The 12,489-nt window shown below is 42.7% G+C and overlaps 1 long non-coding RNA gene and 1 pseudogene across 2 annotated transcripts; one reads left to right on the top strand and one right to left on the bottom strand.

Annotated features, from left to right (window-relative positions):
* Window positions 1–6,335, top strand: part of LOC147889607 (kinesin-like protein NACK1) — a 36,191-nt pseudogene extending 29,856 nt beyond the window's left edge.
* LOC147889606 (uncharacterized) lies at window positions 4,022–7,176 on the bottom strand. 2 transcript variants are annotated; one of them, XR_015542837.1, is made up of 3 exons: window positions 6,647–7,176; window positions 6,374–6,485; window positions 4,022–6,237 (listed from the first exon to the last, which is right to left on the bottom strand). It is a non-coding gene; the product is annotated as an uncharacterized LOC147889606 (long non-coding RNA). The 2 variants fall into 2 exon arrangements; XR_015542836.1 differs by having other exon boundaries at window positions 4,022–6,485.
* Between the last annotated feature and the right edge of the window lie 5,313 nt (window positions 7,177–12,489).

Genomic DNA, 12,489 nt, shown 5'->3' with positions numbered 1-12,489 from the left:
GGGAAGAGTATCTACCACTCCTTGAGTTTGCTTATAATAACTCTTTCCATAGTGCCATCAGCATGACTCCATTTCAAGCAGCTTATGGACACACTCCAATTGTACCAACGAATTTCATACTTCAACATCGAGTGGCCCTAGCTGATCAACTGGTTCAAGAAATGCAAGACATTCTACTCCAAGTCAGGGATCATATGCGAAAAGTGCAAGAGCGGTATCAACGGTCTGCCAACAAACATAGACGTCACTTGGAATTTGACACTAGTGACATGGTGCTATTATTTGTAGCCCCACATTGCTATAAGACGGTTAAGTCTGTGTTTCCTAAGTTGCGACCAAGATACTATGGACCTTTCCGGATCATCAAGAAAAATTCACCTTTAAGTTACGAATTGGAATTACCACTATCATGGGGTAAAATCCATCCGACATTTCATATTTCTTTGCTAAAGACGTACATTCCACGCGATGAAGCAGTTCCTCCTGCAGGTGATTATGTCCTAGAAATTGAAGACGATTATGTTCTCCTTATTCCTAAGCGTATTCTGGACCATCGATAGCGAGAGACTCGACATTGACTTATCACGGAATTCCTTGTTCTTTGGTGAGATCTGGATGACTCCGACGCTACTTGGCAATCTGATGAAGACTTACAGCAGTACCCTGACATTTTACAGCAGTATTTTCAGAATTTACCGTGATATTTTCTGCATCAGTTCATTATCTCCACCAGGGTCTTATTTTGAGTGGGAGGGGATGTCACGATCTGTGACGTATTCCTTTCTCTATATCTAGACTTATGGATGGTTTGATGAATGGACACTTGTGGAAGGGTATGCCCTTTCGACGGGACACTTCCTATGAGGCACAACCCTTCACAAGAGACATTCTATTGTAATGTACCCTCTCATCAAGGGTCACACCCTTCACAAGGGGTACACACCTCTTCGTGCACATACACTTTGGAGTACACACCTTTTCATGTGTGACTCTTCACTCTCTATATAAGAGAGGCCCAATTGTATGGATGACACACTACAGATACACTACAGACACTCAAGCAATACAATTATTCCTTGTTCTCTGCTATTTCAGTCTCCTTTCTGTTCCTTAGCACATTTCTAAATATAGTAAATCTAGGATTTCTTACACATTGGCAACCATGATCCATGTGCCTCTGGTGCTGGAGGTGCTGCTGGTAGAGGTGCTGGTTGCAGGGCTTCCTATTGAGTTGAAGCTGCCTCGTCCTCCATGCCAGGGTCGGTCTGTTCTCTGAGACTCATGGTCGTCTTGCTAGAGCAAGTCATCAGCATGCAATGGTTGTGCTATCTAGATCTTGTGGATCTCCCATCGGGACTGAAGAGGAAAGTCATGGAGATGCTCCCTCAGCTACAAGAGACCTGAGATGTCCTACTTCCACTCCCTACGCCCCTTGCTACAAGGGGCCTGGAGCACTCTCTGACTAATTGTGCCCGTCCTAACTACTCAATGCAGAAGTGTGGAATGCTAAAGAGAGAGAGAGAGAGAGAGAGAGAGAGAGAGAGAGAGAGAGAGAGAGAACTGTGGACTGGTTATGCTAGCTAGTACCACCCCTCTATACAACTATATGTTTTCCTCGTTGACGAGGGCATGTTTGAGTCCCCATTGGAGGGCTATGCTGAGGCTACGTGTCTGTTCATTGCTGAGGCTATGCTATAGAGCCTATGGGAGAATCGTTCCCATGAGAGGAGGAGGCCTTAGTCCCTTCTCCCATGCATTAAATTAATTAAGACCTTACTTTGCCCCTAGGCAGTTGCCCATAGGAGCATGACTAATGATTTAACCATCAAATGTGCATAGTCTCAGAGCTCCTTAGTCATCCTGGATCCCAATCACCAAAGACCTCGCTAAATCATAGAACAATCCTTAAAATATATCCACACAATCAACTATTTACATTTATACACATCACATTGGTCTCTCTAAGGATCTTCTTTCATCGATCCATCCAAAGTCATGCCCCATTCTAACTGGAACATAACACTTCTGCCACATGGTCCCCCCTGCCCCCTACCCTGATAAAGTCATCCTTTTCCCCCTTCCTCTTCCTCAAGCCCCTCCTCTCAATCGCAAGGGACTCGCCCACCTTCCACATCCTCAATCCCTTGGTTTAAGACCCCCTTTACCACCTTCGAGTACGCCAACATAGTTCCAATTATAACCCCCCTTCACCTTAATCTGTTCCCCTATCCCTACCTTCTTCAACTGGCAGCTCCCCTTCCTAGTCAAGGCAGCTCAACATCCCCCTTGCAAAACTAATGTCGTTGGTGAGAAAGATCAAGCTACGTACACATTGCTGGTACTCCATCACGTCAACCTACGCAGAAGAATCCTCTGTGCTCAGCTTGGCTGCAAACTCCTGCTTCCTTGCTATCCTAAATCTCTACAAAACCACCTGCCATTGCAAATATCGAATGCAATACACATCCCCTATTAAGCATGCACCAGTCTGGCACAACCTTTCTCAGCTTAACCAAAGTGCCATCAGTGTTTGATCAGCTCTAATGACTTTCAAGTTATCATCTTGTAGAAGCCTCAATGTTATGCAGGCACTAACATGTGTGTTGATTGGACAGAGGGGAACGGTCATAGAGAAATTGGTGGAAGAAATTGTCCGGGATAAAGATCATCTTCGTAATCTTTTGGCCATATGTGGCAGTGAGTAGAACTAATCTACCTTTTTCAGCAGGCTTGAAGAATTAAGGATTCTATTAGTGTATGGCTGGAAATTTTTCGAGTATTGAAATAGGGGGAATCTTTTGGGGAAGCCAACTGAAGTAAGTATTTTCATGTTATAATGTCTGCAGCACACAGGCAAGTTGGAGAGACATCATTGAATGATGTCAGTTCAAGGTCTCATCAGATTATCAGAATGGTAGGCTGGCACATTTTCATCTTTTCTGTTCTTTTTAAGTGAATATTCAATGAGTGGAAAGTGAATCACTCCTCACTCTGACTTTACCTTGTGCAGACAATTGAGAGCTCCCCAAAAAAGGTGGCCAATGAAAACCCTGGCAAGTCTTTAGTTGCACTTTTGGTGAGTAAACTCTCTTTATTCATATTCCACGTCTTGCCTGATTCTGATAGTTGGTGAACATTGTAATTCATAAAAGATATCCCATCATGGAGCCCAGATCCAGATTCAGTTGATAGAAAAGAATTAAACCCTATACAGAACTTCGTTGACCTTGCAGGCAGTGAACGTGCATCACTTTCACAACCAGAGGGAACTAGGCTGAGGGAGGGTTGCCACATTAATCGCAGCCTTTTGACCCTGTGCACTGTTATTCGCAAGCTCAGGTAATCTCATATATAAAATTCAAATAAGTTGAATGTAGTAGTATTGTGAGTCTCATTGAGGGACTACCATCTAAAACTGTTTTACGATTGTTATGAAATGCAGCGATTCCAAGAGAGCCAAAGAGGGACATGTTCCTTACAGGGATTCAAAACTTACACGCATACTACAAAATTCTCTCGGAGGCAATGCCCGTACGGCAATAATATGCATGATGAGTCCATCCAATCGACATATTGAGCAATCAAAGAACACATTGTCTTTTGCTACCTGTGCGAAGGAGGTGACTAACATTGCACGAGTGAACATGGTGAGTGGCAATTTGTGTTTGGAGATTGCACTGCTTCTCTTTATTGGATAACCGACCCAGCATTGCAGATCTTTTAGCAAATGCTATTACACTGGTAAAATATGCTTTTCATGTCAAAACAAGCATTGCGCAAAGAGGTCTCTCTCATGCTGATTTATGACTTCGGTTAATACCTGTCTAACATATATTAAGAACTCTTCAAGATAATCTCGGACAAGGCTCTAATCAAGCAGTTGAAAAAGGAGCTAACTCTTCTTGAAGCCAAATTGCAATTCTCTACCATGTATTTATCCTCACAGAGCTCCTCTGAGATATTGTTACTAGAGAAAGATATCAAGATTCAGCAGGTAATTTTTTACCCCTCAAACAATTGCTGGAGTCAACATCTTTCCTTTCAATTCATTCATCAATAGCTTTTGACACTTCCTTCTTGATACAATTTAATGCCAAATCAGATGCAAAATGAAATGCATGAAGCCTTACAGCAACGGGATTTTGCACAGTCTCAACTCAATGAGTTTCTGAAACAAATGGAATCAGCTCAGCAAACAAGAGCCCTTGTAAGCTAATTGATTTTCTCCAAAATGGATTAGTGCTTCCCTTGAAAAAGATTCTACAGCATTTTGATTTTTCCTTTCTAGTCAATGCAGATGTTTGATAAGCATTTAGAATGTACACCAGAGTTACTAGACATAGTTCAAGTTAAAAGCTATGGTATCTTGTGGTACAAACAGGTAAGAGCAAGAGAACCATTCTGATAATATATCTGCATTTAACAGGCACTGTGTCATACTGTTGATACAAGGTCTTCAACGCCACTGTTGAGTACTGCTGATGATCAACTCTTGCAGAGATACTTATGTGATGAGGCCCTTCAACATACCAAGGATCTTGCCCAAAACCAAGACCAAGACTGTAAGGTTGAGGCGAAGATTATGGATACGATCTTGGAGGAACCGTTGGAAAAGAATAGAAATGAATGGTTGGAAAGGCAAGCATCATCAGCTTCTGCAGTTTTACTTCAACAAATCTGCAAGATAGAACATCTGCAGAATGAACTTACTAAGGATGCAAATCAAACATTCGAGGCAGTTCAGAAAGATGTTGCATGCCTTCATTCAGCTCGAACTGGCAAGAACCCTCCGGCAGAAAGTGTTGTCAAGATGCAGGCTGAGAGAGATGCAATGTACAAGTCTCAAGTTACTGGAGCTTTCACAACAAAGGACCCAGTCGGTAAAAGCCTCACTATTGAAGAGGACACTGGCAGCATGTCCCTTGACAATAAAATTCAAAGGACAGTGTCCAGGCACAAAGAGAGATTTAGCATTGCCAATGGCAATATGACAGACTTGGAGAAGTTGCTTATGATTAGGCAACTGTCACTGGACCAAGTTGTCTCACCTAGATCGACTGTCCAGTCTGCGGGAACACCTTCGAATGATTTGGAGAGCACCAACAGCAGACGGGAATCTACAGAAGAAAGTCCTCATTCCCTCCAATCATGTATGAAGACGAGTTTTATGATTGATGAAACCACCCCACCACAAGCAGGTTAAGCTCACGTCCAGCAACCGTTCATGAGAAACTAGCAATTCAATGGTTAAGCCAAAGAAGTGATACTTAACTTACATAAGACGTGTGTAAAACTGCTGCAGAGGAAAATACCAGAAGCGTGCGTTCCTACGTGACAGGTTTGAAAGAGGGGGTTACCAAATTTCAATACCTTGATTCAGGGGTGGAAGAATTGCTCCAGCTTTCCACAAGCCAAACTTTGCAAGAGGTCGATATAAAAGTGCAGGAGCTGAAGCATTTTCTTTAATTTCAATCTCTCTTGGATTTGCATTATTGGTGTTAAATTTTATCGTCCCAATAGAAGTAATGTAAGGTGCTGATAAATTGGTTTCTTTCGTGGGATTTTGTCCTCAAGGTTTTGAACCTAGAGAGAAACAGAAATGCTGAAGAAGCCTTTGATGATCTGGTAACTCCAGCGTCACCTGACAGATGGAAACGTGACATCCAGAACAAACAGAAGCAGATCTTTGAACTCTGGGATGCGTGTTGTATCTCAATGTTTCACAGATCGCAGTTTTACATTCTGTTCCAAGGGGATTGTGCAGACGCGATATATATAGAAATGGAGCTGCGAAGGTTAATGAGGCTAAGAAATCAACATGCAACGTTAGGCTTGAAGACTACAGGTCTTGTCCCAAGAGAGGAGCTGGCGACACTCGCTGTTAGGTACAACATCCCGATAGGAGATCTGTGTTCTTACTTTCTTTGAACTTTAGTCTCTTATTTTGAGGTCAGCAGCAAACCTATCCTCTGAGAACTAAAAAGTACCTCTCTTTAATTGTTTACAGCACGCAAGCTCTGAAGCGTGAGAGAGATTTGCTGGCAAAATACATGAAAACTCGGCTAACAGAAATCGAAAGACAGGAGCTTTATAGGCAATGGGGCATCCCACTAAAGACGAAGCAACGCAAGATGAATCTAGCCTACAAAATATGGACAGATACGCGCAACGCACAGCATATCCAGATGAGTGCCGAGCTTGTGGCAAGGCTTATTGGTTTGTGGAACAGTAACGGAGCTGCATCGAAAGAAAAATTGCAGCTAAGGCTCTCTCCTCCAAGTAATCAAAAGAAATGGCTGTTCGGCTGGAATTCCATTTCCAATCTTCTCAACTAATAGCACCAAAATTTTCCTGTTCCAATGGATGTACATACCTGAACAAAATCAAAAGAGCTAGATGTTCGGTTTCATCTGCATTTCCGGTCTTCTCAAATTCTGATAACCACAATCATCCGCTCTGAGCTGGTTGCTGACTTACCCTAAACCCTGAACATGAACGCAAAAACACATAACTTCTGGGAGCCACATCTGCTCTGTGCTGGTTGCTCTTACCCTAAATCCTGAACATGAACGCAAAAATACATACCTCCTGGGAGCCACTTCAACGGTCCTGTGAGAAATTTTGCATATGACAGAAGAATACTTACTTGATTTTATTGCCATACATTGGATTGGACTGTAGCTTCATCTCCCTCTTCATTTCAGGCTGCCACCCTGACAAGTCTGTAACCGGCGCTGAGGTTGAGTAGTTCACACCATCTGGCGGACATGGTTGAGTGAGATGCACTCCTTTTGCTTGCCCCTGATCCCAGAGGGAATGCCCAGGGTCTTCCGACCTGACAGAAATTTTGGAAACTTTGTCGTGCGCTGCAGAGACACCTCAATTCGGGCTAGAGATGACCGCCGCATGGTGTGAACTGCCCACTCCACTCAGCATCTCAATGGCTCTCCTCAATGCCGTCTGGTGGTGTGAACTCGGCCTAAGAAAGGTTGTTAGGTGTGTTGAGTTCAATCCCCTGCCTTCTGGCCTGATGTTAAAAAATTTCTTCTCTTTAAAACAAATTGCATCCTCTCCTCTCGTCTATGTGTTTCATGTTGCATCTCTCTCTCATCCTATGAAGGGATTGAAGGGAATAGGTTCCCCCTATTGAAAACTAGGTTGTGGTAGGCATGCTTTCCATTGTCAAGCACCTAACTAATCCTAGCATTTTATCAAATTTTTAAAGGAAAAAAACAATTGAGTAAAAATATGGATGTGAGGCACAACACAGGGTCTATTAGGACCAGATCCTCCCTGCAAATGTCAGGGGTGGTGATTTATTATTGAATTAGCCATATTGTTTATGCCGAGAGTGCTCTCAACGGAAGCAAGAACGGAAGAGAGAGAGAGAGAAACAGAGAGCCACACAAGTTTTGGTGGGTGCAGAACACCCTATGACGCTGCACCACCTGCAAAGGTGAACACATAACTAGAAGTGGATCTCCTACTATCCACATGCCCTGCATAGTCTGAATCTGTGTACCCAAGTACACGCATGTCTCCTCTACCAAAGCAGATGCACATCTCCTTGGTGCCCTTCATGTACCTCATGATGCACTTAACTGCCTCCCAATGCCTCTTTCCTAGATTAGCCATATACCGGCTCACAACTCCCACTGCAAATGCAATGTCTAGTCTAGTAGCTATCATAGCATACATAAGACTCCCAACTGCTGATGCATAAGGAACCTTGGCCATCATGGCCCTTTCCTCATCTGATTTGGGACTATCTGTATGACTCAGTTTCACATATGGAGCCAATGGAGTACTCACTCCCTTCCCCCCCTCCATATTGAAACGTTGCAATACTTTTGTAACATACTCTTTTTGTGAAAGCCAAAGGAGTTTCCTACTCCGATCATGCGTGATATGCATACCAAGAATATGACCTGCAAGTCCCAAATCCTTCATATCAAAGGCCTCATGCAACTTGGCCTTTAATGCATCTAGCTCATAAGTATTCTTGCTAGCCAATAGCATATCATCCACGTATAGTGCCAGGATTATCAGGCTATTATCCTTAGCCCTTTTAGTGTAGAGGCAGTGATCAATTTCACTCCTTCTAAAACCGTGGGACCGAATGAAAGCATCAAACTTCTGATACCATTCTCTAGGCGCTTGCTTAAGACCATAGAGACTCTTCTTCAGCTTACAAACTAAATGCTCTTTGCCCTTTTCTTCAAAGCCTTCCGGCTGCACCATGTAAATTTCCTCATGCAAATCCCCATGCAAGAAAGCTGTCTTGACATCCATCTGCATAAGCTCCATATCCTCTGCTGCCACTAGTTCAAGCATGCATTTAAGTGTGGTCATCTTCACAACCGGAGAGAATATCTCATCAAAGTCCACACCCTTCTCTTGCTTGAACCCTTTAGCGACCAAACGGGCCTTGTACCTAGGCACATCATCACCTGTGACCTTCATCTTGTAGACCCATTTACATGGCAATGCTTTCTTTCCATGTGGCAAAGAAACTAAGTCCCAAGTCTTATTCTTCATAAGTGAACTCATCTCTGATTGCATATAGCATACTCCCACTTGCGTTGATCCTCGCGCATCATAGTCTCTCTGTAGCAAGAAGGCTCCCCGCAATCAGTAAGCATCACATAGTCTACCCCTATAACAAACCTATCAGACGGCCTAGACACTCTAAATGATCTTCTCGAGGGCATTTCAGCTTGTTGTCCCACCTACATATCAGCCACATTTGGCTCATCATTTCCACCAATAGATAATCCATCATCTATCCTTGATTGTATACCTGTGGGAGTATTTGGTGGTACCATTTCTTGCACATTTGGTGCATCGATAGCTTGCTGTCTATCAACATATGCAGGTGGATTCACATCCTGGAAAGTGATTCTCCTCATTTCCACATCCCTCATGGGTGCCTTATGCATCTCCTTCTGATTAAAGACTACATCATGGCTGCATATGATCTTCTTTACTTCTGGATCCCAGAGACGATAGCCCATCTCTCCACTTTCACCATAACCCAAAAAGATACATTTCCTAGACTTAGGATCTAGCTTCTTTCGAAGCTCTTTTGGCACATGTGCATATGCCTCACACCCAAATATACGCAAATGATAGTAAGAGGGCTTCTTGCCACTCCATGCCTCTTCAGGAATACCACCATACAAACTCTTACTAGGTGATCTATTGATCACATGCACTGCAATCTTCATTGCCTCAGCCCAAAAACCACCAGAAAGACTTGCATTGGAAAGCATGCATTATAACCTTTCTTGATTGGTACGGTTCATCTTCTCTGCAACTAGATTTTGCTCTGGAGCACGAGGGGATGTGAGCTCCCTCTTAATCCCATGTGTATCATAGAAATGCTGAAAGTCATGAGAGAGATACTCTCCACCATTGTCAGTCCGTAGGCATTTAAGCGTTCTACCTGACTGATTCTCAACCAAGGCCAGCCATTTCTAAAATACCTAGAACATATCACTCTTCCGAGCTATAGCATAAGCCCACACTTTCCTAGTTATATCAACGAATGTCAAATAGTATTCAGCCCCGCCTAATGACCATGTAGGCATGGGACCACATATGTCTGAATGCACCAAATCAAGCTTTTCAAACTCTTTCTTTCCCTTTCTTTTATGGGCTGATTTAGGCTGCTTCCCATAGAGACAGTGCTCACAAAATTCAAAATTAGAGAAACTCAAATGTGGTACATAACCCAAACAGCATAAGAGTTTCATTCCATTCTGGCTCATGTGCCCCAACCTGCAATGCCACAAAGAAGTGCTTGGCTGCTCGGTTATTGCAACAACATGATCAAATACCCCTGATACATGTAAGGGATACAAAGTCCCACACTTGGCACCCCTAGCCAAAAGCATAGAGCCCTTCTGAATTTTTCAACTTTGAAAGCCAAAAGTGGTGTGAAAACCAGCATCATCTAGTTGACCCACTGAAATAAGACTCTTGGTCAACTTAGGCACATGTTTCAAAATAAATTCAGACCCATTTGCAAAAGAAAACTTTATGTCACCTTCTCCCACTATGTCACATGCATAGTCATTTCCAAGATGCACACAACCTGTCTTTCCACTATCATAAGTGGAGAATCATTCCCTATGGAGAGTAACATGGAATGAAGCACCAAAATCCAAAATCCAATCCTAGAAATATGCATCATCTAAAGTGGTAAGCAACTCTGTAGATAAACTAGACATGAAGAGAACGTCATTGTCACTATCATGTGTGATTGCATTGATCTCCTCGATCTTCACTTTTCCTTTGTCCTCCCTTGGACTCTCTTCCTTCTTATTTGTACCCCAATTTGCATTCTTTTTCTTATCCTTTTGCTCTCTTTTCAGCTTGTAGCAATCCTTTTTCATATGGCCCTTCTTGCCACAGTGGTAACACTCAATGTTTTGTGCCCTGGATTTGCTACGAGACTTCCCTCTTTCTTGGGACTTCCCCTTGAACTGTGATCTGTCCCTTTACACATTTAAGGCTGCATCCTGCTTATTTCCGTCCATAGACTTCCGTCTAATCTCCTCGGCCAACAAGCTAACCACAACATCATCAAATTTCAGTACTCCACCAGGTGCAGAGTTACTGACAGCTGTACGGAAGGTATCCCATGAGGATGGCAATGAACATAAGAGAAATATTGCCTTAGTATCCGCATCAAAATTCATCTTCTGAGCCTGAAGCTGACTGAAAATAATATTGAATTCATTCAAGTGAGAAGCAATGGAGACCCTTTCCTTCATCTGCAGCTCAAACAATCTCTTCATGAGGTAAACTTTATTAGAGGCAGTTTCCTTCTCATAAGTGGCACACAGTTTCTTCCATAAATCTTCTGTAGTCTGCTCATTTTTACTACTGTGAAATAAACTGACTCTGCAAGATTAAGTCTAATAGTAGATTTTGCTAATGCATCCAACTCATTCCAATCATCCTCAGACATTTTTGCAGGCTTAGCTTCAATCCCTGCCAAGGGTTTTATCTGCTTCTTTTGAATAAGCACATCCCTTATTTGTTCTTTCCACAAAGAAAAGTTTGTCCCATCAAACTTTTTAATGCTAAAAAACTCCTTTTCAGACATGGAAGAGGATGCCATGATGCAAATGAAGCAAAAATCCCAAATGCTAGTGCCTACAAGAGAGAATCACACCAAATACCAGGTGCACCCAAATGTGTATGCCACAATAGAGTGAAATATCACCAAAACTCAAAGCTCAAAGCATCAAAAGATGCAGCTGACTCATGTGCATATACTATGCATCCATATGAGCAAATCTGGCCCAAAAGAAAATGCCAACTGCAATGGCAATCCAAAATGCTAATAAGTGCCAAATGACTCAAGCATAAACACCGGTCCACTGGCATATGCATCAATAATATCTCATCCAAGAGAGCATAGCACTACTAGTGCATCACCTGCAATGTGTCAAAGCTGTCCCTCAGCATAAAATAGCATCCATGTGCAAAGCGTCCATAAAAATAGCATCCCACAAGGTAATTTGGGCCTATCAATGCATCCAATAAGGACCGCAATGCATCCAAATGGCCTATAAATCATCCACTGCAAACCAATGCATACCACGAATGAGTGTACAACACTACTCAAACTGCAACCAGAGTGATCTGCATAAGGTATGCTTAAGAAATCATGGTCCCACGATAATGACCGCTACTGAAAATAGAACCTGAGATGCCTCAAAACATGGGCGCCATTGCATAATCGGACCCAATAAGAAAATCTGCAAATATCTCTCTTCTGCCAGAACTCCAAAATCCTAACCGATGAGTGAGAAATGGGAGTCAACACTTATCAACTGCCATGTGGCATAAATCTAAGGTTTCAAAACCTTAGAATGAAAAAATACATAACAGAGACAAAATAGAATACACAGAGATCGATAACTCTGAAAATACTCCACCGAATTCCGCAAGAACTGACAGGTAGGGGTTTTTGGGCATTCGGAATACAATGGGACAGACGGTTTTGGAAACCGTTGTCTCAATCACTGGGTCCAACACATGGACTAAAAAACGTTTTTGGAAATAGAGCTGTTTGTAAACTCCACCGGAGTGCGAATGATGAGCAACATAGAAGTTTTAGGACCTCCTGAGTCCACTGGAACTGACAAATCTGCAAATGGTTACTCCACACTTGAGTTCCAACACCCGAGCAAAAAAACGCAGAAACTGACACAGTGAGTCAGAAATCCAATGAAATGATCCCAGATTCAAGAATGAAGGTGTTTCCAAGCTCCTGAAGTGAAGTGGATACCAAAAGCAAGCAATAGTTGCCTCTACAAGTCAATACGGAGCCTCTGTCATCGAACGGAACAGGGAAAAGCTCAAAAAATGACTTTTTCTTTGAAAACACTTAACAGGCTCTCAAAACCACTTCGCAAAGCCAAAGTGACTTTTCCAAAGGTTCCTCCAAGGTCTCTGCACACTTGGATGTAAGTA

The sequence above is a fragment of the Dipteris shenzhenensis genome, chromosome 20 (assembly GCF_047967505.1).
Source record: "Dipteris shenzhenensis isolate YYH24624 ecotype China chromosome 20, Dip_SZ_1.0, whole genome shotgun sequence".
Lineage (NCBI taxonomy): Eukaryota > Viridiplantae > Streptophyta > Polypodiopsida > Gleicheniales > Dipteridaceae > Dipteris > Dipteris shenzhenensis.
This window is presented reverse-complemented; position numbering and strand designations above follow the sequence as displayed.